The sequence below is a fragment of the Heterodontus francisci genome, unplaced genomic scaffold, assembly GCF_036365525.1.
Source record: "Heterodontus francisci isolate sHetFra1 unplaced genomic scaffold, sHetFra1.hap1 HAP1_SCAFFOLD_51_2, whole genome shotgun sequence".
NCBI lineage: Eukaryota > Metazoa > Chordata > Chondrichthyes > Heterodontiformes > Heterodontidae > Heterodontus > Heterodontus francisci.
This window is the reverse complement of record NW_027141369.1, coordinates 624,054-649,113: the sequence shown is the minus strand read 5'-3', so window position 1 is coordinate 649,113 and position 25,060 is coordinate 624,054. Positions and strand designations below refer to the sequence as shown.

Genomic DNA, 25,060 nt, shown 5'->3' with positions numbered 1-25,060 from the left:
GTTGCGCAAACGACTACTGGCAACACCTATGCAGTCATATTCAGCTGGCCTCAGACACCGGAAACATCAGAGGAATGTATGATGGCATGAAGAGAGCTCTTGGGCCAACCATCAAGAAGATCACCCCCCTCAAATCTAAATCGGGGGACATAATCACTGACCAACGCAAACAGATGGACCGCTGGGTTGAGCACTACCTAGAACTGTACTCCAGGGAGAATGCTGTCACTGAGACTGCCCTCAATGCAGCCCAGCCTCTACCAGTCATGGATGAGCTGGACATACAGCCAACCAAATCGGAACTCAGTGATGCCATTGATTCCCTAGCCAGCGGAAAAGCCCCTGGGAAGGACAGCATTACCCCTGAAATAATCAAGAGTGCCAAGCCTGCTATACTCTCAGCACTACATGAACTGCTATGCCTGTGCTGGGACGAGGGAGCAGTACCCCAGGACATGCGCGATGCCAATATCATCACCCTCTATAAAAACAAAGGTGACCGCGGTGACTGCAACAACTACCGTGGAATCTCCCTGCTCAGCATAGTGGGGAAAGTCTTTGCTCGAGTCGCTCTGAACAGGCTCCAGAAGCTGGCCGAGCGCATCTACCCTGAGGCACAGTGTGGCTTTCGTGCAGAGAGATCGACTATTGACATGCTGTTCTCCCTTCGTCAGATACAGGAGAAATGCCGTGAACAACAGATGCCCCTCGACATTGCTTTCATTGATCTCACCAAAGCCTTTGACCTCGTCAGCAGACGTGGTCTCTTCAGACTACTAGAAAAGATCGGATGTCCACCAAAGCTACTAAGTATCATCACCTCATTCCATGACAATATGAAAGGCACAATTCAACATGGTGGCTCCTCATCAGAGCCCTTTCCTATCCTGAGTGGTGTGAAACAGGGCTGTGTTCTCGCACCCACACTTTTTGGGATTTTCTTCTCCCTGCTGCTTTCACATGCGTTCAAATCCTCTGAAGAAGGAATTTTCCTCCACACAAGATCAGGGGGCAGGTTGTTCAACCTTGCCCGTCTAAGAGCGAAGTCCAAAGTACGGAAAGTCCTCATCAGAGAACTCCTCTTTGCTGACGATGCTGCTTTAACATCTCACACTGAAGAATGCCTGCAGAGTCTCATCGACAGGTTTTGGCCTAACCATCAGCCTCAAGAAAACGAACATCATGGGGCAGGATGTCAGAAATGCTCCATCCATCAATATTGGCGACCACGCTCTGGAAGTGGTTCAAGAGTTCACCTACCTAGGCTCAACTATCACCAGTAACCTGTCTCTAGATGCAGAAATCAACAAGCGCATGGGTAAGGCTTCCACTGCTATGTCCAGACTGGCCAAGAGAGTGTGGGGAAAATGGCGCACTGACACGGAACACAAAAGTCCGAGTGTATCAGGCCTGTGTCCTCAGTACCTTGCTCTACGGCAGCGAGGCCTGGACAACGTATGCCAGCCAAGAGCGACGTCTCAATTCATTCCATCTTCGCTGCCCTTCGGAGAATACTTGGCATCAGGTGGCAGGACTATATCTCCAACACAGAAGTCCTTGAAGCGGCCAACACCCCCAGCTTATACACACTACTGAGTCAGCGGCGCTTGAGATGGCTTGGCCATGTGAGCCGCATGGAAGATGGCAGGATCCCCAAAGACACATTGTACAGCGAGCTCGCCACTGGTATCAGACCCACCGGCCGTCCATGTCTCCGTTATAAAGACGTCTGCAAATGCGACATGAAATGGTGTGACATTGATCACAAGTCGTGGGAGTCAGTTGCCAGCATTCGCCAGAGCTGGCGGGCAGCCATAAAGACAGGGCTAAATTGTGGCGAGTCGAAGAGACTTAGTAGTTGGCAGAAAAAAAGACAGAGGCGCAAGGGGAGAGCCAACTGTGCAACAGCCCCAACAAACAAATTTCGCTGCAGCACCTGTGGAAGAGCCTGTCACTCCAGAATTGGCCTTTATAGCCACTCCAGGCGCTGCTTCACAAACCACTGACCACCTCCAGGCGCGTATCCATTGTCTCTCGAGATAAGGAGGCCCAAAAGAATGATTCTATACAAAGTGAAACCAACATTCACATATGAGAAACTGACAGGTACAGTGTAAACCCCCACACTAACAAACCAGCAAATGCCAGGGACAGAGTAAACCATCAGTCCTAGACAAGAACCTGCAGATACTGTGTGAAACCCAAAAATCATTTAGCAGGATTTGGCAGGTAATGTATAAAAACCTCTCTTCAATATCCATACTGCAAGGTACAAAGAAAATTAGGTACAAAACCAGGCTCATACTTCGAAGACTGAGAGAGAAGAAGCAAAACACAGACTCACCTACAAGAGACTGACCATTACAGAGAATAAAACACCTCACCTAGAGGAGGTGCAGATTAAAAACACATGCATGTAACAGAAACTGATAGGGACAGAATCAAATCCTTTCTCACACATGACACAAAAATTGGTGGTGTCGTAAATAGTGAGGAGGAAAGCATTAGATTACAGGACGATATAGATCGTCTGAGGCATAGAATATAAGAGCAGGGTGTTATGATGGAGCTGTATAAAATGCTAGTTAGGCCACAGCTGGAGTACTGTGTACAGTTCTGGGCACCACACTATAGGAAGGATGTGATTGCACTGGAGAGGGTGCAGAGGAGATTCACCAGGATGTTGCCTGGACTGGAGCATTTCAGCTATGAAGAGAGACTGAAAAGGTGAGGGGTTGTTTTCCTTGGAGCAGAGAAGGCTGAGGGGAGAGCTATACAAAATTATGAAGGGCATTGATAGTTTAGATAGGAAGAAAGTATTTCCATTAGCAGAGGGGTTAATAACGAGGGGGCGTAGATTTAAGGTGAGGGGAAGGAGGTTTAGAGGGGATTTGAGGAAAAAATTTTACCCAGAGGGTGGTTGGAATCTGGAATGCACTGCCTGAAGGGGTGGTAGAGGCAGGAACCCTCACAACATTTAAGAAGTATTTCGATGAGCACTTGAAATGCCATAGCATACAAGGCTACAGGCCAAGTACTGGAAAATGGGATTAGAATAGTTAGGTGCTTGATGGCCGGCACAGACACGATGGGCCGAAGGGCCTGTTTCTGTGCTGTATAACTCTATGACTCTATATCAGAAACTGATAGATCTGGACAAAAGCTGATGCTCACAGACAAGTTGTTGAAAGATATGTGGTGAAACTCACATAGCAATAGCAGAAACAAACAGTCACAGACCAAAAACTGAAACATACAAAGTAAAAACCCACATTCTCGCACTCGAAATTCACAGTTACGAAGTGAAGTTTGACTCTCTCCTCCAGGCACTGACAGGTCCAAAAGAAAACACACACTAACATATCAGGAAATGAAAGGCTGCATTTGCTGACAATGCCATCACTAGGTGGCGCTGCATCAGCACATGTGCAAAAGCAGCCTGTTCAAATTAGACTGCAATTGTTGACAACGCGATCGGTAGGTGGCGCTGTTTTGGCACATGCGCAGATACAGCATGTGCCACGAAAACGTCACAGCCTGCGACTGCAGCAGCTGCCAAGGACTAAAGATGGCGCTGGTCAAAAAAATCACAGAGATGAAACCTAACAAACACGTTGGCAGAATACAGTGGCCGGAGTGAGAGAGTGGAGCGCGCCGGGAAGAGCAGCGCGGGGAGTCCAGCGGTGGTAGCGGTGCCCGGGGTGGGGGGGCGGGGTGTGGAAAGGGGGAGACAAGCGGTAGCGGTGCCGGGGCAGGGGGGGGGTGGGGGTGGAGAAAGGGGGAGACCAGCGGTAGCAGTGCCCGGGGTGGGGGGGGAATGAAAGAGGGTGAGGGAGGGGGGGAGATGGGAGAGGGAGGGGGGGATGAAAGAGGGAGAGGGAGGGGGGGGATGAAAGAGGGAGGGGGGGGGGTGATGAAAGAGGGAGAGGGAGGGGGGAGATGAAAAAGGGAGGGGGAGAAAGAGGGAGAGGAGGGGGGGAGAAAGAGGGAGAGGGAGGGGGAGAAGGGGGGGAGGGAGGGGGGAGAAGGGGGGAGGGAGAGGGAGAGGGAGGGGGGAGAAAGAAGGAGAGGGAGGGGGGGAGAAGAGGGAGAGGGAGGGGGTAGAAGGGGGAGATGGAGTGGGGGAGAAGGGGGAGAAAGGGGGAGGAGAGGGAGGGGGAGAAAGAGGGAGCGAGTGGGGGGGGGAGAAGGGGAGAGCGCGGCGGGGGGAGAAGGGGAGAGAGTGAGGGGGGAGCAGCGGAACAGAAGAGGAGTGTCTTTTTCTGTGTATGCGCTATGAACACAACAGCAAAAGACTTACTGGCCAGTCCCTGGACCCGGTGACACCAAGGTCTTCGCACGCTCGCTCCCCGCGGCTGTCCTACGGCCTCTCGCTTCCGGCCCTCTCCATTCAGCCCTTCCCTCCAGCTGTGGATGCCCAATCCAGTTGCTTTCTCCCCTACCCAGTTGCTTTCTCTACTTCTCCACAGTACTTCAGGCATTGCAACTGTTTGGTCCCTGCATTTTGCATGCTCCCTCTCCCCACCCCTCCCCGCTCTCCCCAACCCCCTCCCCCTCTTCACCCACCCCTCCCCTCTACCCCCCCCCCCCCCCACCATAGTTGAATATCTGAAGTGCAGTTGCAAAGTCGGGGAAAATAGCATGCAAAACAAAACCTCAACAATTCTGGGTTTAATTATTGAAAAGTTTTATTAAGTTCATTAAGTATCCGAGGAACTGCTGTGCATGGATACATGAGTGTTGTGTCCAGCATTCCCGTTAGACAGACAGGCCGAGTCTCTGCTATGCACAGCAAAAGAGATTGTTCCTGGAGAGCCTTCTGGTGAATGAACGCTTGGCTCTCTATTCCACTACTGTATTATTCATGTGAAGAAGGCAAAGTCACAAGAGTCTGAGCTCAGTCTATTCTTGGTGAATGTTCCCCAAGCGCATCACAATGTGCATTCCCAATTCATCCATAAATGTAATGTTCCTTTCCACATCGTGATGAGCTCCGCAGCATGATCCAGTTGCCTTCGTTGCTTGAATGCTGACCGTAAGTCTCGAGGATTGTTTTCTCGACGGCATGTTTTACATGAAAAGAAGAAAAGCAAATCAGAGTCAGAGCTTCCCTCCCTCCAATGAAATTACTGTTGCGCATGCTTTATGCTCTGCAGTATAGGCCAATGAATCACTTCGTACCCACCTCAGCTGTAGGAGGCAGGATGATGTAACTGCCCTTATCTCGTGATGGTTCAATGCTGCTCTCAGGGAAAACATGAATGATGTGAGGGTGCTGGAAAAAGAAGCACATTTCTTTTGGACTATGAACATAAAGCAGGCCATTTAGCCCAGCTGTTCCCTGCTAGTGGTTATGCTACTCGTGCGTCTTCCCATCCATTCCCATTTAATCCTGCCTATACTATCAGCATCATCTTCCATTTCTTTCACTCTTATCTACCTTTGCCTTAAAGCAACACTGAGGATGGAGAATGGTGTGGCTGCACTCCCACCTCACCAGTTGTGTCCGCAGCAAGAGCATTCACATTTGTGCTACCACTGGACACGGCATGCTTGTTTCTTTTAGTGCTCAGTCTCTTCTTGCTGAATGTTCCCCAAGTGTTTGACCCCTTTGGACGCCTTCTCTGCTTGACAGGCAGCAGCTGGCAATTGCGGATCTCACAAGGCTCTGCATGGTTGTTTCAAGGGCGGATGGGGAAACATGTGGCAGTGTGTCCACGTGCACTGCTTGGATGGGTGCAGGAACAGGTGACTGTGTAACTGAACAGCAAGGAGAGGGTACCGCAGGTGGGGGAAGTGGAGCTTTGAACAGGCAGGCGTATGTATGGTCCATCAGATCATTAGGCCAGGGGGTGAAATGCTCAGGATCCATGGATTGTGGCACGCGACTGATGTCCAGCACGTGGCCACCTCCATCCGAAGGTGCTTCCGGGCAATTGTTAGGCAAATTAATTGGCTCCATCTCATCAGCCAGTCCTTGTGTCCTCCCACCATCCCCCCCCCGTCCCTCCCTTCCCTTCCCTCCTTTCCCCCCCTCCCTTCCCCCCTACCTTCCCTCCTTCCTTCTTCCCCCCTTCCCTCCTCCCTTCCCCCCTTCTCTCCTCCCTTCCCTCCCCCTCCCTTCCCTCCTCCCTACCCCCCTTCCCTCCCCCTTCCCTTCCCTCCCCTCCCCTCCCCTCCCCTCCCTTCCCTTCCCTCCCCTCCCCTCCCTTCCCTCCCCTCCCCCTCTCCTCCCTTCCCTTCCCTCCCTTGAAATGTATTTTCAGAGCAACTTACCTTGGAACAATCTCCTCTGTCTAATAAAAATGAAGCAAATGTCCAAAATGACTAAATAATTGAGATAAAATGCCCGACGAAACCTCTCCTCCTTCCATTTTCAAAAACTCGCGCCGAAGCTTTCGGAAGATTGACGCACATGCGCAAACGGGCTCCGGTCATCTGCGCATGCGCTGCAGTCCGGATTGCCAGGACCAGTTTGCGCATGCGCAAATGCCAACCTGACGTGTTCCCCGAGGAAAATGACGTTACCCGATGACGTCATCTGCGCATGCGTAAACTGGCCCTGACAATCCGGACCGCAGCGCATGCGCAGAGGGCCCGAGACCGTGTGCGCATGTGCGCACCGCGGCGCATTCTGATGACGTAGCGTTGTCATCAATCACTTTGTTCAAATAAAACGTCCCAGTCAGCGACGTTCTGGCAGCTGCCAGGACTAAAGATGGCGCTGCTCAAATAATCACACAAAGGCAATGTAAAGCAAAACAAAGGCCATGTGTTTATATGGCAGCAGGGAATGGCTGGTGAGATCGGGCGGAGGGGGTTAGGGTGGAGGGAGGGGGGTTGGAATGGCCGGAGAGATCAGGCGGGGGAGAAAGACCGGTGAGATCAGGTGGGAGAGAATGTCCGTAGAGAGCGGGGAGGAGGAGGAGAGCACACCCACCGCCACCAATGTCTTCGGCCGCTCCCTCCCCACTTCCCCCATGCTCTCTAGTTGCTTCCCCCCCACACTCTCTCCCCCGCTTCCCCCACGCTCTCTCCCCACTTCCCCCACACTCTCTCCCCGCTTCCCCCACACTCTCTACTTGCTTCCCCCACACTCTCTCCCCGCTTTCCCCACGCTCTCTACTCGCTTCCCACCCCTCTCCCCGCCCTCTCCCCTCACTTCCCCCGCCATGTCCCCCCCACCCTCTCCAACCCCCACTACACCCGCCCTCTCCTTCTGTTAAGCTATTCCGTGACCTTGTCCTATCAATACCTTCTCCTTTGTTATCTCTTGCCCCATCCCCGCTTTACTTGCTTAAAATCTTTTACATTTCTTATATCTGCCAGTTCTGAAGAAAGGTCACTGACCTGAAATGTTAACTCTGTTTCTCTCTCCACAGATGCTGCCATACCCGCTCAGTTTTTCCAGCACTTTCTGTTTTTATCATCGATTTTCTTCTTTTTTACTTTGCCGATGTCTTTGAATATATTGTGGATCCTTCTTCAGGGTGTCTTCTTTCACCAGGTAGTTCTGACCTCTGTTGATGTTGATCGTAATCAGCTTCAATTTGCTGATAGTTTTGGAACTGAGCAGATTTCCTTTGCTTGATTCTACAACATGGAACTCAGTCTGACATGTGGACCCATGGGAGGATTTAAAAGTAACTTGGATGATCCCTAGTGGATCCCTAGTGGAGGAGTATCTGATCCATGGGAACCCAGGTTCAATCCCGGGTTTCAGCAATTCTGCTTCCTTATGCGTCCCTTGCCTTGGTTCTGATTTTCCAGTTGCACAATTTACTTTCAAATTTTTTACCAAGCACCAGTGGATTGGATTTGAGAAACAACACAGAGTCATTTACAGCACAGAAGGTGGTCGTTCGGCCTATCACATCCATGCTGGCTCTCCCCGGAGCAATCTAGTCAGTTCCACTCACCAGCTCGATCCCTTTCCTCCTGCAAGTTTCTTTCCTTCAAGTATCCATCCAATTTCCTTTTCAAATCATTGATTGTCTCTGCTTCACCACACTCGTGGGCCGAGACATTACCACCCACAACATAAAAAAGTTCCACCTCACCCAAGGATACGAAATATTTATATCTTCTATATTTAGCTTATTCTCTATTTCTATGAGAATAGACTGGCAGTCAACATGAAAAGGAACCCAAAAATCTTTGAGCAGCATGTAAATGATAAGTGGGTAGTAAGAGGTAGAGTGCAGCCTATTAGGGACAAAGAGGGTAATATATGCTTGGAAGTGCAGGGCAATGTTAATCTACTTAATAAGTACTTTGTATCAGTGATCATTAAGGAAGTGGAATTGGACAAAATATCAGTAGAAGTGCAGAGAGTAGAGGCAATGGAGAGGGTACAAATTGAGAGAGGGAGGTACGAAAAAGGCGGAGCAAAGCGGCACCGCAAAGTGCTTTGTGATAATATCCAGGGCATCACCAAACCAGCAATCCGCCGCCTGGCTCGCCGTGGCGGGGTCAAGCGGATCTCAGGTTTGATCTCTGAGGAGACTCGCAGGGTGTTGAAGGTATTCCTGGAGAATGTGATCAGGGATGCGGTCACCTACACTGAGCACGGCAAGCACAAGACGGTCACTGCCATGGATGTGGTGTACGTTCTGAAACGGCAGGGCCGCACTCCACGGATTCGGCGGCTGAACAACTCGACCCTTTCCAGCAAACACACAACAAAGGCTCTTCTAAGAGCCACCCACAGCCTCACAGAGAGAGCAGTGACCTGGAAACGGGAGATCGGATAGGCTGTTCAGAACTGTCTGGAATAAATCTGTCCTGTATTCGGGAATAAAACTGGAATCCCCGAATTTGACATTTCATTTGCAGCAAAGATGTGCAGTGGATTTGATTTTCTAAACGGGCTGTGTAAACAGTGCCCGAGGTTCTATAGTTAGTTATTTCCCCAGTCGAAACATGCCCTCAGTGAAAAGCCACATCTTCTTCTTTGGCCTCCTTGTCTCGAGAGACAATGGGTAAGCGCCTGGAGGTGGTCAGTGGTTTGTGGAGCTGTGCCTGGAGTGGCTATAAAGGCCAATTCTAGAGTGACAGGCTCTTCCACAGGTGCTGCAGATAAAATTGGTTGTCAGGGCTGTTACGCAGTTGGCTCTCCCCTTGCGCTTCTGTCTTTTTTCCTGCCAACTGCTAAGTCTCTTCGACTCGCCGCACTACAGCCCCGCCTTTATGGCTGCCCGCCAGCTCTGGCGATCATTGGCAACTGACTCCCATGACTTGTGATCAATGTCACAGAACTTCATGTCGCATTTGCAGACGTCTTTAAAGTGGAGACATGGATGGCCGGTGGGTCTGATACCAGTGGCGTGCTCGCTGTACAATGTGTCCTTGGGGATCCTGCCATCTTCCATGTGGCTCACATGGCCAAGCCATCTCAGGCACCGCTGCCTCAGTAGGGTCTATAAGCTGGGGATGTTGGTCACCTCGAGGACTTCTGTGTTGGAGATACGGTCCTGCCACCTGATGCCAAGGATTCTCCGGAAGCAGCGACAATGGAATGAATTGAGACGTCGCTCTTGGCTGACATATGTTGTCCAGGCCTCGCTGCTGTAGAGCAAGATACTGAGGACACAGGCTTGATACACTTGGACTTTTGTGTTCTGTGTCAGTGTGCCATTTTCCCACACTCACTTGGCCAGTCTGGACATAGCAGTGGAAGTTTTTCCCATGCGCTTGTTGATTTCTGCATCGAGAGACAGGTTACTGGTGATAGTTGAGCTTAGGTAGGTGAACTCTTGAACCACTTCCAGAGTGTAGTTGCTGATATTGATGGATGGAGCATTTCTGACATCCTGTCCCATGATGTTCGTTTTCTTGAGGCTGATGGTTAGGCCACATTCGTTGCAGGCAGTCGCAAACCTGTCGATGAGACTCTGCAGACACTCTTCAATGTGAGATGTTAATGCAGCATTGTCAGCAAAGAGGAGTTCCCTGATGAGGACTTTCCGTACTTTGGTCTTCGCTCTTAGACAGGCAAGGTTGAACAACCTGCCACCTGATCATGTGTGGAGGAAAATTCCTTCTTCTGAAGACTTGAATGCATATGAGAGCAGCAGGGAAAAGATGATCCCAAACAGTGTGGGTGCGAACAGTTCCGGATCCAAAACGTTAACTCTGCTTCTCATTCCACAGATGCTGCCAGACCTGCTGAGTGGTTCCAGCATTTCTTGTTTTTATTACATTGGTTTAAATTGTCGACCTGGCAGAAAGTTTGAATTTACAAAAGGCGCCAACTTCAGTGTCGGAAAGAAGCGATTACTGGAAAATCTATTTAAAGTTGTTCGTAAAATATTTTCCACCAACATTTAAAAACCTTTGTTTATTCCGCTATTTTCGCCACAAATTCCTGGCGCTATTTTACGCACAGTTTTAACCTGTCATTTTTTTCCCACTTCTTATCTGTAACTGGCGGTAAAAGACTCCATTCAGCAATCCTTAAGGGACCAATAACTCAAACTTGGTGTGGAAAGGAATAAATTAGACTTTTGGTAATTCCCCTTCACACAGGGATCAGGGGGACAGTGAGAAGTCACTGAAATAGTTGCTTAAACATTTTAAATAGATCTTATTCTGTCCTGTTACTGACATGCTGGAATTAGACAGTAATCAGCCCTTTCACAGAGACTGTGGGTGGCTCTGAAAAGAGCCTTTGGTTTATTAGATGACATTTTGGCCGCTTTCCTTTTTCTGGAAGCTCTGAGCGCTGGTTTTCTTGGGTAGCAGCACGGCCTGGATATTCGGCAGCACCCCGCCCTGTGCGATGATCACTCCTCCCAGCAGCTTGTTGAGCTCCTCGTCGTTGCGGACGGCCAGCTGCAGGTGTCTGGGGATGATGCGGGTCTTCTTGTTGTCCCGGGCCGCGTTACCGGCCAGCTCTAGGATTTCAGCGGTCAGATACTCGAGCACAGCAGCCAGATAGACCGGGGCTCCCGCACCCACACGCTCTTCATAGTTACCCTTTCTCAGGAGCCTGTGAACACGACCCACCGCGAACTGCAGTCCAGCCTGGGAGGAGCGAGACTTGGCCTTGGACCGAGCTTTCCCGCTGGTCTTTCTTCCCGACATTTCCACAATCTCACAAATACTTTCACAAAGAATGGATAACTACCTCAGCATTAAGCATCCACATGGGGTAGACAGGATGGTCAAGCAGTCTGAAATGGTGCATTCAGATCACAACGCTCTCTGGAGGGGTGGGTTTAAATCCCACTTCTGACAAGTTGTGCTTTGACATGACTACAGGCATTTGGGAGCAGTGGTGAAAAACACAGAGCATGAAAGAATTTTGACAAGCAAAATCAAAACGAATTCAAAGATATTTCTTCAATACATGGGAGTAAGAGGCAACAGAGGAAAAAGTAGGGCCCATCAAAGAACTAAAAAGTAACCTATGTGTCAGGGCTGAAGATGTTGGTATGTTTGTTAATGAATACTTTACTGTCTTCACAAATGAGGGGGTGATGCAGACATTATAATTAAGGAGAAGGAGTGTGAAGCATTGGACATGATAAACTGAGGGGGAGAAGAAGTATAAATGGGATGAGCATCCTTGAAAGTGGATAAATCATCAGGGCTGGATGAAATGTACCCCAGGCTGTTAAAAGAAGCCAGTGAGGAAATAGTGGAAGGTCTGACCATCAGTTTCCTATCCCTCACTGGATACAGGTGTGATGTCAGAGGATTGGAGGTCTCTGCAATAAAAGCAAAATTGTGCAGATGCTGGAAATCTGAAATAAAAACTATTAGTGCTGGAAATACACAGCAGGTCTGGCAGCATCTGTGGAGAGAGAAGCAAAGTTAACATATCTGTTCTGATGAAAAGTCACTGACCTGAAATGTTAACTTTGCTTCTCTCTCCACAGATGCTGCCAGATCTGCTGTGTATTTGCAGTACATTTTGTTTTTATTGCTAACATTGCACCATTGTTGAAAAAGGAAGCAAGAGATAGACGGAATAATTAAAGACCAGTCAGCCTAACCTCAATAGTGGGTGAATTATTGGAATTAATTCTGAGAGACAGGATAAACTGTCACTTAGAAAGGCACAGATTAATCAAGTATCATCAGCATGGATTTGTTCAGGGAAGCTCCTGTCTGACGAACTTGATTGAATGTTTTTGAAGAAGTAACAATGAGGATTGTGAGGATAGTGCAGTTGATGTGGCCTACATGGATTTTAGCAAGACTTTTGACAAGATCCCACATGACAAACCGGTTAAAAAAAATAAAAGCACATGGGATCCAGGGGAATGTAGCAAGCTGGACATAAAATAGACTCGGTGGCAGGAAACAAGAAGGAATTGGGTACGGGTGTTTGTGCAACTCGAGGTCTGTTTCAAGTGGTGTTCCACAGGGCTCAGAACTAGGTTCCCTGCTTTTTGTGGTATAAATTAATGATTTGGACATGAATGTAGAGGGCATAATCAAGACGATTGCAGATGACAAGAAAATTGTCCGTGTTGTTGATAGGGAGGAGGATAGCTGTACACTGCAGGAAGATATCAATAGACTGGTCAGGTGGGGAGAATAGTGGCAAATGGAATTCAAATTGGACAAGGGTGAGGTGATGCATTTGGGAGGTCAAAAAAGGCAAAGGAATACACAATTAATGGGAGAACACTGAACGGTGTAGAGGAAGTGAGAGACGTTGGAGTGAATGTCCACAGATCCCTGAAGGTAGCAGGACAGGTCAATAAGGTGGTTCAGCAGGTATATGGAATCCTTTCCTTTATTAGCTGAGGTATAGAATATAAGGGTGGTCTGGGTGTCCATGTCAATAAGTCACTGAAAGCTAACATGCAGGTGCAGCAAGCAATTAGGAAAGCTAATAGTATGTTAGCCTTTATCGCAAGAGGATTTGAGTACGGGAGTCGTGAATTCTTGCTTCAATTGTACAGAAACTTGGTTAGACCACACTTGGAATACAGTTTTGGTCTCCTTACCTTGGGAAGGATATTATTGCCATGGAGGGAGTTCAACGAAGGTTCATCAGACTTCTTCCAGGGATGGTGGGACTGTTGTATGAAGAAAGGTTGGAGAAACTGGGGCTGTATTCTCTAGAGTTTCCAAGAATGGGAGGTGATCTCATTGAAACCTACAAAATACTTAAACGACAGTCAGGGTAGATGCAGCTAAGATCCCTGGTTGGGGAGTGGAGAACCAAGGGAAGGAATTTCAAAATAAGGGAGTAGCCGCTTAGGACAGAGATGAGGAGAAATTTCTTTACTCAGAGGTTTGTGAATCTTTGGAATGCTCTAACCCAGAGGGCTGTGGAAGCTCAGTCATTGAGTATGTTTAAAGCAGAGATTGACAGATTTCTAAATGCAAATGACATAAGGGAATACGAGGAAAGTGTGGGGAAAAGGGCATTGAAGTGGACGATCAGCCATGATCATATTGAATGGTGGGCAGGCTCGATGGGCTGAATGGCCGACTCCTGCTCCTATGTTCCTATGTTCCTAACTCCACATGATCAGCGAGGCACAGCCTCAGGCCGACTTGGTGGGTGGTGCAAACAGATATTACTGCTTCTGATCTTCACCAGAACAGAGAGTGGGATGGAACATTGATCATCAATCAGACTGTGAGAGAATACAACAGAATAAAACACATGGAGAGACACTGTGGAATAACAAATAGATTTGATTGGAATGTTGAATTCTGATTGGAATGGATAAAACAGCAGATTAAATTGGGATTCTCATTGATCTGGGACAGAAAAGAGAAACTGATGGAAAGAAGGGAAGAAGAAAGAAAAGAAAGGATGGAACTGTTCACTTTTTTCAGTTTTTTCACTCACCCATCAAAGCTGGATAAAAAAAGTTGCAAATTACAGAGAATTTCACCAGAAGGGGAGATTAAGTGCTGTCGAAACCTTGGATCGAAGGATGCCCCAACAGATCATCTGTTTAACTGTCTCCTCACTGGGGGATTTCAAGCAGTGAGTAATATTATTCTCTACTTTTGTTAAATGAACCCAGAACTGTCACTTGGAGTTAATATCTGTGTTCCGACTCCTGAATTATAAAATTGTGACTTTATCAATATTTTCTGGACACATTTCCTGCTGAAAGAACTAAGAACTCTTTTCTAATTTACACAATACTATATACACACTCATCAAGCCTCCGAAGTTGGCATCCTTGGTGCTGCTGTCTCTTCTCCCAAACCTCATCTCATTTGACTGTTGCATCATCACTCTGACAGTGGGAGTGATTGATCCCACTGTCTTCAGCATTAACCCTTTACATCCTTATACTACACTGTCTGTCAGAAAAAAATGGAGAGGGAACTTCCTTCATTTATCGAAAAACCAGCTGCTCCCAGTTGAAAATCAACTCAAACCCATCAGCGAGAGAGAGAGACTGTCAGAGAACTTCCTGCATCCAGTCCTGACCCTGTCACACTCAGCAGATGCTCACCCAGACCCCACTCTCATCAACACTGAACATTGTTACCGAGACACTTCAAATACTGTTGAGAAAAGGCAGGAAAGGTCAAAGTTCACAGCTGTTTTGAATAGAACAAAGTTTAATATCTCCTCACCGTTTCTCGGTAACCACATGAGACAATGGTTTTCTTATTTGGTTCCTTTGATTTTTCTTGTTCCTGACTGAGAAATATTCCAAACCTCAGATCAACCCTCCCACTTGTGTCGTGTCCCAGTTACAAGCAACACATAATGACACACACACTTTGAAACATACAACACGGTCACACTTTCCTTCAGTGAGATTAAGGTCGAGCTTTTTTTCCAGGTTGAATGCAACTTTGAACAAATTTGTATCAAAGAAGTTGCCTTTGAAATATCAGCACTGAATTTCTGTCCGAGGAGAAAGAGCCATTCCAAACTCACATCCTTCACAAAGGCTATTTTCTCCTGTGAATGAAATTCATCACGCAATTTGAATTCTCAGTTGAAGTTCACAAGACACAGACATAAATGTTGACACGGAAACTTCTCAAGCAGATTGCAAATATGAATTAAGGCTCCGCTGGGGATCGAACCCAGGATCTCCTGTTTACAAGACAGGTGCTTTAACCAACTAAGTTGCAGAGCCAGATCACAAGTGCTGCTGCAATTGAAATCTGAGGTGGTTACTATTTATTCTCATCCCACTTCTCCACAGGTCACAACAAAAATTTTAACTTTTCCCACTTACTGATACAGTCAATCATATGCTCTATTTTTCCCAGAATAGAAGACACTTAATGAACAACAAAATTATCAGTTTCTTATAGAACAAGTTTTAACTAATCATGAAGTAAAGCATAAACACACAGGTGGAAATTTTAAAAGTTCCCTTTTTACCTTAACCAACATTTAAAGTCCCTTTCTTACCTCAGCTGAACACACGCACACACACATACTGAAAAAAAAGGGATTTTTCTATACAATTCAGGGCTCTGTTAAAGACAAAAAAAAAACACTTGGACTGATTACTTGCTCATTTCTGAAGAAAATAGCAGATGAGATATGTTGTTCCAAAATTGACATGCAGTCTAATTTCCGAGTACATGTACACAGGTCACTAGGTTCTTTTAGAAGAGTTTATTTAGAGGCGGGGTTGAGAATTAATTTTAGCAGGCTTTCTTCAAAGGCAGAATATGAGACGAATTGACACAGTGAACTTCTCAGAGTCTTTTCAAGATTTGCTGCAAAACAAGGTGGGTTGCAGTCTTCTCTCATTCCTTGACACTTCTTCTGGCTAACTTTATCAGCTGCTCACTCCAGAAGGTAAAACACAATGACTGCTACAAACAAAAGCTTGCGATTTTTCTGCCCTCTTTGGTGCGCGCTGCTGCTGCCGGGCTTGTCCAATCAAGAGGCACGACTGACTTCTCTGTCCACATTTCCCCGTTCCCAGGGCTTCTGTTCTACATTTAACTTGAGTCATGACAACTTGTCAACATAGTTGTCAAATTAATACTTTCAGTGCCCTCTTGAAAAAGAACTGGTCTTACATTTATTCAGTTTGATTATAATTTCCTCAACAAAATAAAATTCACAAAAAAAAAAATCAAAGTCCCTTCCATAACATCATGTACTTTCCCTGAGCTACAGGTTATTGCAAGTCTCTCTGGCTGTGCTTTTTTCTGTTGATTTTGCACTCAGGTTCTTTCTGAATCCATGTGTTTGCAGTTCTTTGTGCGTGAGAGACATGGAGATATGCTTAAAGATTTCCCAACAAATTATTCATATCTCCATCTTTCTCCAAACTTTGTGCAAACACATTAATGTGGGAATCACACACACCAGGCCGTCAAACCTCTCCGCTAAACATTGAAAGGTGACAGTGTTTATTGTGACGGGGTTCCATTTATTCAGACACATCTGGTATAAAGGGAATAGTGATCAAGATGTGATTCACACATGTAATGTATTTGTATATTATGTTCATGAGGTAATGATGTAAATAAACACGTCCTTGCACTTTCCACACTTGGTGTACATTTTCTCTGCTGATGCCCCCTGAATATATAAGAGAAAATGGTGATGAGGATGAGATAAAAGTCCGAAAATATTGGCAGCAAACAGCAGCAGGGACTGCAGTGAACAAGATCAGCCAGCTCCTGGTGAGCTACCTGCTCAGATGGTGGAGATTTTGGGTGGATTGTGTGAAGCCTGGGCCACAGACTGTCTCCTCAGTTGAATGAGATGCCGCAGGGTCTTAGTGTGCATCCGATTCAAAGTGATATTTTGGGAAAATATGGCTACACCCAAGGGATACATGGCTCGGAACATATGAGAGGGCTCGAGAACCATTCAGTTCATATATTGAAAGAATTGAAATGTTTTTCAGAGCTAATAACATATTGGAATGTGAAGATGAAAATATAGAGGTCAAGACTCAGAATAAAGCAATTCTTGAGGGCAAGAAAGCAATTTTGCTAATGGAAATTAGCCTGGAAGTGTATGACCAGCTAACAAAGCTTCCTGCTCCTATCAAGGCAAAAGATGTGCCATTCAAAACAATCATCACCAAGTTAGAGGAACATTTCAACCCTAAGCCACTAGAGATCACGGCAAGCTAGAAATTTGGAACCAGAAAGCAGAAAAGTTGTGAAACAGTTGGTGAGTACATTGTGGCACTGAAGAATTTATCACTGCATTGCAGCTTTGGCACATTCTTAGACGGTACATTATGAGACAGATTTGTGCTTATATTGGTGAATGAGAAAAGACACTAAACACACAAAATCCTACATTTGAGTTAGCGTGTCAGATTGCTCTTTCGATGGAGATAGCATCAAAGAATGCTCGGGAATTTCATCCTGTGCCAGTGATAGTAACACACTTCAGGGGAGCTTAAAAAAAAACTGGAAAATGGGCTTTCACATGGCAGATAAAATTTACACAGAGAATTGTGAAGAGATACAATTTGGGAGGAAGAATAAGGAGAGGCCATATAAATGAAATGGTACAATTCTAAAGTGGGTGCAAGAACAAAGTGACAATGTACACCAATCTTAGAAGGTTTGAAAAGGCTTCAAAGAGCAAACAGGACACTTGGCTTTATTAATAGAGGCATAGAGTAAAAGTAAATAAGTTATGATAAACCTTTATAAAATACTGGGTCTGAATGGCCTACTCCTGTACCTCCACAGAAAGCTTCCATTCCAGGTTTACACACACTTGTCAGGATCATTCTCCATAGATCCCACCACTCCATGCAAGGATATCTCCCTCACGATCAGATCACAGGTCCTTAGTCCTACCACATCCAGTCATGAATGGAGGTGGACAGATGAGATGAGGAAGCTCGAAAAACATCCCCATCCTCAATGACTCAAAAACAAGAAATGCTGGATTCACTCAGCAGGTCTGGCAGCATCTGTGGAAAGAGAAGCAGAGTTAACGTTTCGGGTCAGTGACCCTTCTTCGGAACTGACAAATATTAGAAAAGTCACAGATTATAAACAAGTGAGGTGGGGGTTGGGCAAGAGATAACAAAGGAGAAGGTGCAGATTGGACCAGGCCACATAGCTGACCAAAAGGTCACGGAGCAAAGGCAAACAATATGTTAATGGTGTGTTGAAAGACAAAGCATTAGTACAGATTAGGTGTGAATATACTGAATAATGAACATCAGCAAGTGCAAACCTGAAGAAAAACACCCTACGTCAATGACGCCCGACGTCATTTTGACAATTTCCAGTTTCCTGGTCCCAACCGCCTCCTCTTCACTATGGACGTCCAATCGCTCTACACCTCCATCCCCCTCCAGGATGGTTTGAGGGCTCTCCGCTTCTTCCTGGAACAGAGGCCCAACCAGTCCCCATCCACCAACACCCTCCTCCGCCTGGCTGAACTTGTTCTCACATTGAACAACTTCTCCTTCAACTCCATGCATTTCCTTCAAGTAAAAGGTGTCGCTATGGGTACCCGCATGGGTCCTAGTTATGCCTGTCTTTTTGTGGGATATGTCGAGCATTCTTTGTTCAGTCCTACTCAGGCCCCCTCCCCCAACTCTTTTTCCGGTACATTGATGACTGTATCGGTGCCGTTTCCTGCTCCCGCCCCGAACTAGAAAACTTTATCAACTTTGCTTCCAATTTCCACCCTTCTCTCACCTTTACATGGTCCATCTCTGACACTTCCCTTCCCTTCCTCGACTTCTCTGTCTCCATCTCTGAGGATAGGTTGTCTACCAATATCCATTATAAGCCCACTGACTCCCACAGCTACCTCGACTACACTTCTTCACACCCTACCTCCTGTAAGGACTCCATTCCATTCTCCCAGTTTCTCCGTCTCTGACGCATCTGCTCTGATGATGCTATCTTCCATGACGGTGCTTCTGATATGACCTCCTTTTTCCTCAACCGAGGATTTCCCCCCACTGTGGTTGACAGGGCCCTCAACCGTGTCCGACCCATTCCCCGCACCTCTACCCTCACCCCTTCCCCTCGGTCCCAGAACCGTGACAGGGTTCCCCTTGTCCTCACTTTTCATCCCACCAGCCTCCATATCCAAAGGATCATCCTCCGCCATTTTCGCCACCTCCAGCGTGATGCCACGACCAGTCGCATCTTCCCCTCCCTTCCCCTGTCAGAATTCCGAAGGGATCGTTCCCTCCGCGACACCCTGGTCCACTCCTCCATTACCCCCACCACCTCGTCCCCGTCCCAGGGCACCTTCCCTTGCAATCGCAGGAGGTGTAATACCTGCCCATTTACCTCCTCTCTCCTCACTATCCCAGGCCCCAAACACTCCTTTCAGGTGAAGCAGCGATTTACTTGTACTTCTTTCAATGTAGTATACTGTATTCGCTGCTCACAGTGTGGTCTCCTCTACATTGGGGAGACCAAGCGCAGACTGGGTGACCGCTTTGCGGAACATCTCCGCTCAGTCCGCAAGCAGGACCCTGAGCTTCCGGTTGCTTGCCATTTCAACACTCCCCCCTGCTCTCATGCTCACATCTCTGTCCTGGGATTGCTGCAGTGTTCCAGGGAACATCAACGCAAGCTCGAGGAACAGCATCTCATCTACCGATTAGGCACACTACAGCCTGCCGGACTGAACATTGAGTTCAATAATTTCAGAGCATGACTTTCATTTTTAGTCATTTTTAGTTATTTTTTCTTCCTTTTTTTTTGCATTCCTTTTTACATTTTTTACAATCTTTTTTTGCATTTATTTCATTTCATCTTAGTTTGTTCAGTTTGCCTACCCACTGTTTTTTTCAGGTTGTTTTTCTTCAGGTTTGCACTTGCTGATGTTCATTATTCAGTATATTCACACCTAATCTGTACTAATGCTTTGTCTTTCAACACACCATCAACATATTGTTTGCCTTTGCTCCGTGACCTTTTGGTCAGCTATGTGGCCTGGTCCAATCTGCACCTTCTCCTTTGTTATCTCTTGCCCAACCCCCACCTCACTTGTTTATAATCTGTGACTTTTCTAATATTTGTCAGTTCCGAAGAAGGGTCACTGACCCGAAACGTTAACTCTGCTTCTCTTTCCACAGATGCTGCCAGACCTGCTGAGTGAATCCAGCATTTCTTGTTTTTGTTTCAGATTTCCAGCATCCGCAGTATTTTGCTTTTATCCCATCCTCAATGATGTTGGAGCCAAAGCTGAAGCATTTCTAACAATATTCTGTCAGAAATTGCTCAGTGGATGATTCATCTCGGTCTCCTGAGGTCCCCAGCATCACAGTTTCCAGTCTTCAGCCAATTCGATTCATTCCACATGATGGTAAGAAACAGATGAAGGCACTCGATACAGCAAAGACTATGGGCCCTAACAACATTCCGGCTCTAGTACTGAAGACTTGTGCTCCAGAACTAGCTGCACTCTCAGCCAAGCTGTTCCAGTAGAGCTACAACACAGGCATCTACTCGACAATGTGGAAAATTGCCCAAGTGTGCCCTCTCCATAAAAAAAAATCAGGACAAATGCAATCTGACCAATTACCACCCCATCAGTCTACTATCAATCATCAGCAAAGTGATGGAAGATGTCATCAACAGTGCGATCAAGCACCACACACTTGGCAATAATCTGCTCATCGATGCTCAGTTTAGGTTCTGCCAGGGTCTCTCGGCTCCAAGCAAATACTAGCAGGTAGACTATAATATGGGAAAATGTGAGGTTATCCACTTTGGGAGGAAGAATGGAAAAGCAAAATATTACTTAAATTGCAAGAGACTACAGAATGCTACGGTGCAGAAGGATCTGGGTGTCCTTGTACATGAATCACTAAAAGTTGGCATGCAGGTAGAGCAAATAATTAGGAAGGCAAATGGAATGTTACCTTTTATTTCAAGGGGAATGGAGGACAAAAGTAGAGAAGTCTTGCTGCAAATGTACAGGGGTGTTGGTGAATACACACCTGGAGTACCGTGTACAGTTTTGGTTTCCTTATTTAAGGAGGGATATCCTTGCAGTGGAGGCAGTTCAGAGAAGGTTCACTGGATTGATTCCTGTGATGAAGGGGTTGTCTTATGAGGAGAGTTGAGCAGGCTGGACCTGTACTCATTGGAACTGAGAAAAAATGATAGGTGATCGTATTGAAACATATAAGATTCTGAGGGGGCTTGACGGGGTAGATGCTGAGAGGATGTTTCCCCTCATGGTGGAATCTAGAACTCAGGGACACGGTTTCAGAATTAGGGGTTTTCCATTTAAGAAGGAAATGAGGCGGAATTTCTTCTCTCAGAGATTCATTAATCTTTGGAATTCTCTAGCGCAGAGAACAATGGAGGCTGGATCATTGAATGTCTTCAAGACTGAGTTCGACAGACTTTTATCTACCAGGAAGTCAAGGGTTATGGGGAGCAGGAAGAAAGTGGGAGTGAGGCCATGATCAGGTCAGCCATGATCCTATTGAATGGCGGAGCAGGCTCGAGGGGCAAAATGGCCTACTCCTGCTACTATTTCTTCTGTTCTTCTGTTCTTATAACCACATTGCAGATTGGTTCAAACAGAGACGAATGAGTGGAATTCCAGAGGAGAGGTGAGAGTGATTGCCCTTGAGTGAGTGTGGCATCAAGGATCCCTAGCAAAATTGAAGTCAATTGGAATCGGGGGAAAACTCTCCACTTGGTGGAGTCGCACCTCGCACAAAGCAAGATGGTTGTGGTTAGTGGAGGCCAATCATCTCAGCCCAGGACATTGCCTCAGGAGTTTCTCAGGGTAGTGTCCTAGGTCCAGACGTCCTCAGCTGTTTCATTGTTGACTCAGAAGAGTCAGAAGCGGGAATGTTCCCTGCTGATTCACAATTCCTCAGATACTGAAGCAGTCTGTGCCCACAAGCAGCAAGACCGATACAACGTTCAGGCTTCAGCTGATAAGTGACAAGCAACCTTCTGGCCACACAAGTGCTAAGCAGTGAACATCTCCAATGAGAGAAAATCAAACCATCCACCTTTTGATATTCAGCAGCATTACCATCGCTGAATCCCTCACCATAAACATCTTGGGGGTTACCATTGACCAGAAACTAAACTAGACCAGTCACATCTATGCTGCGGCCATCAGTGTAGGTCAGAGATTGGGAATTCTGCAGCAAGTATCTCACCTCCTGATACACCAAAACCTGTCCACTATCTACAAGGCACAAGTCAGGAGTGTGATGGAATACACCTCACTCAACAACACTCAAGAAGCTCAACACCATCCAGGACAAAGCATCCCACTTGATCAGAACCTAACCCACCACCTTAAACATTCACTTCCTCCACCACCAGTACACAGTGGCTGCAGTGTGTACCATCTCCATATGAACTGCAGTAACTTGCCAAGTATCCTTCAACAGCACCTTCCAAGCCCGTGACCGCTACCACCTCGAAGGACAAGGGCAGCAGATGCATGGGAACTCACTATCTGCAGTTTCCCCTCCAAGTCACTCACCATCCGGACATGGAACTATATCGCCATTTCTTCGCTATTGTTGGGTCACAATCCTGGAACTCCCTCCCCAATAGCACGGTGGGTGTTCCTACACCATATGGACTGCAGTGGTTCCAGAAGGCAGCTCACCACTACATTCTCAAGGGCAATTAGGGATGGGTAATAAATGCTAGACTTATCAGCGATACTCGCGCCCAAGAATGAATAAAAACCAAATCACTCTCCAAAGATTCCCCACAATTCAGGCTTGGACATTTACTTCAGGAGCACAGAGCTTTATATAACTACAACATAAGTTCCAATCTTCAGATTCCATTAGCCTTTCACATTATTTTCTACCAATCCACTAGCTTTTAGTGATTCAGCACTCGGGTCTCTGCTTCTCCAGTTTCTAACATCTCACCCCTTATAAAAAACACTCTGATCTATCTTTCGTAGGTCCTAGATGACCCCTCATTTTAAACTCCATCTGTCAAAGCATTGCTCACTCACTTTATCAAGAAGATTTGAAAATAAATTTCTTGCCAAAGGATAATGTTCTGCTCCCGCTCCCTCGCCGTTTGCTTTTCCCGTTAGTCTTTCATTTGGTGTAAATCCAGAGAAAGTAAAGATGGAAGGAAGGGAGGGAGGGAAAAATCTTCCTCCTTTTCGTGATCCCAATTTGATCTTCATTCCAGTCCAATTTGGTGAAGAATTCCAATTGTCTGTCTCAATTTTAATAAAGTATAAACAATTCTGGAATCACCTTCTAGATATTTAGTTCAGAGATGCAGCACTGAAACAGGCCCTTCGGCCCACCGAGTCTGTGCCGACCATCAACCACCCATTTAGACTAATCCGACACCAATCCCATATTCCTACCACATCCCCACCTGTTCCTATATTTCTCTGCCACCTACCTACACTAGGGGCAATTTATAATGGTCAATTAACCTATCAACCTGCAAGTCTTTGGCATGTGGGAGGAAACCAGAACCCCAAGAGAAAACACACGCAGACACAGGGAGAACTTGCAAACTCCACACAGTCAGTCCCCGGAATTGAACCCAGGTCGCTGGAGTTGTGAGGCTGCAGTGCTAACCACTGCGCCGCCAAGATATTGACAAGAACAGGTTTCCAGGCTGACTTAACACAGAATTTCCAGCCCCCCCCTGGAAACAACAATGCACGAGACAGTTCATAAACTAACAACAAGGATGGGATTTGAACCCACACGCGCAAAGCACAATAGATTAACAATCCATCATGTTAACCTCTCCGCCACCTTGTCAACTGTTTTGGTGTGATGGTCACCTTCATCTCAGATCCTGACTGTGCATCCAGATGTGCAATGATGGAAATGTAGCTTCTGTAAGTAAATGAAATTTCCATCACATCAGGTCATGGCCTGTTGGGAATGGAGCGGTGTGAAACATTCCAGACCATGTCCAACACGTTTCTACTCAGTGTGAAAACCCACCACGGAAAGACTGGAACATACAAACATTTGATCACACCATGATCAACATCACTCAGACACCTGAACCATTAGGTCACTGACGAAGTCATGATGACTTCTAATTTCTCATGAAATGACAACTGAACTGACTGGAAGAATTGCTTTAACTCCACATGATCAGAGAGACACAGCCTCAGCCGACTTGTCAGGTGGTGTAAACAGATATTACTGCTTCTGATCTTCACCAGAACAGAGAGTGAGATGTAACATTGATCATCAAACAGACTGTGAGAGAATACAACAGAATAAAACACATGGAGAGACACTGTGGAAAAACAAATAAATTTGACTGGAATGTTGAATTTTAATTGGAATGGATAAAACACCAGAAACAACTGATTAAATTGGGATTCTCATCATCATATTGATCTGGGACAGAAAAGAAAAACTGATGGAAAGAAGGGAAGAAGGAAGAAAAGAAAGGATGGAACTGTTTACTTTTTTCAGTTTTTTCACTTGCCCATCAAGGCTGGATAAAAAAGTTGCAAATAACAGAGAATTTCACCAAAAAGGGAGATTAAATGCTGCCGAAACCTTGGATTGAAGGATGCCCCAACAGATCACCTGTTTAACTGTCTCCTCACTGGGGGATTTCAATCAGTGAGCAATATTATTCACTACTTTTTTTGTGAAATAAACCCAGAACTGTCACTTGGAATTAATATCTGTGTTCCGACTCCTGAATAATAAAATTGTGAGTTTCTCGATATTTTCGGGACACATTTCCTGCTGAAAGAACTAAGAACTCTTTTCTAATTTACACAATACTATATACACACTCATCAAGCCTCCTAAGCTGGCATCCTTGGTGCTGCTCTCTCTTCTCCCAAACCTCATCTCATGTGACTGTTACATCATCACTCTGACAGTGGGAGAGGTTGATCCCACTGTCTTCAGCATTAACCCTTTACATTCTTATGCCACACTGTCTGTCCAAAAAATGGTTAGAGAACTTCCTTCATTTATCGAAACACCAACAGCTGCCAGTTGTAAATCAACTCAAACCCATCAGAGAGAGAGAGAGAGAGACTGTCAGAGAACTTCCTGCATCCAGTCCTGACCCTATCACACACAGCAGCTGCTCACCCAGACCCCACTCTCATCAACACTGAATACTGTTACCGAGACCCTTCAAATAATGTTTATAAAAGGCGGAAACATTCAAAGTTCATCGCAGCTGG

General features: G+C 46.4%; 1 non-coding gene across 1 annotated transcript; it reads right to left on the bottom strand.

Annotated features, from left to right (window-relative positions):
- Positions 1–15,006: 15,006 nt before the first annotated feature.
- Positions 15,007–15,080, bottom strand: trnat-ugu (transfer RNA threonine (anticodon UGU)). Its single transcript has one exon. It is a non-coding gene; the product is annotated as a tRNA-Thr (tRNA).
- Positions 15,081–25,060: the final 9,980 nt, after the last annotated feature.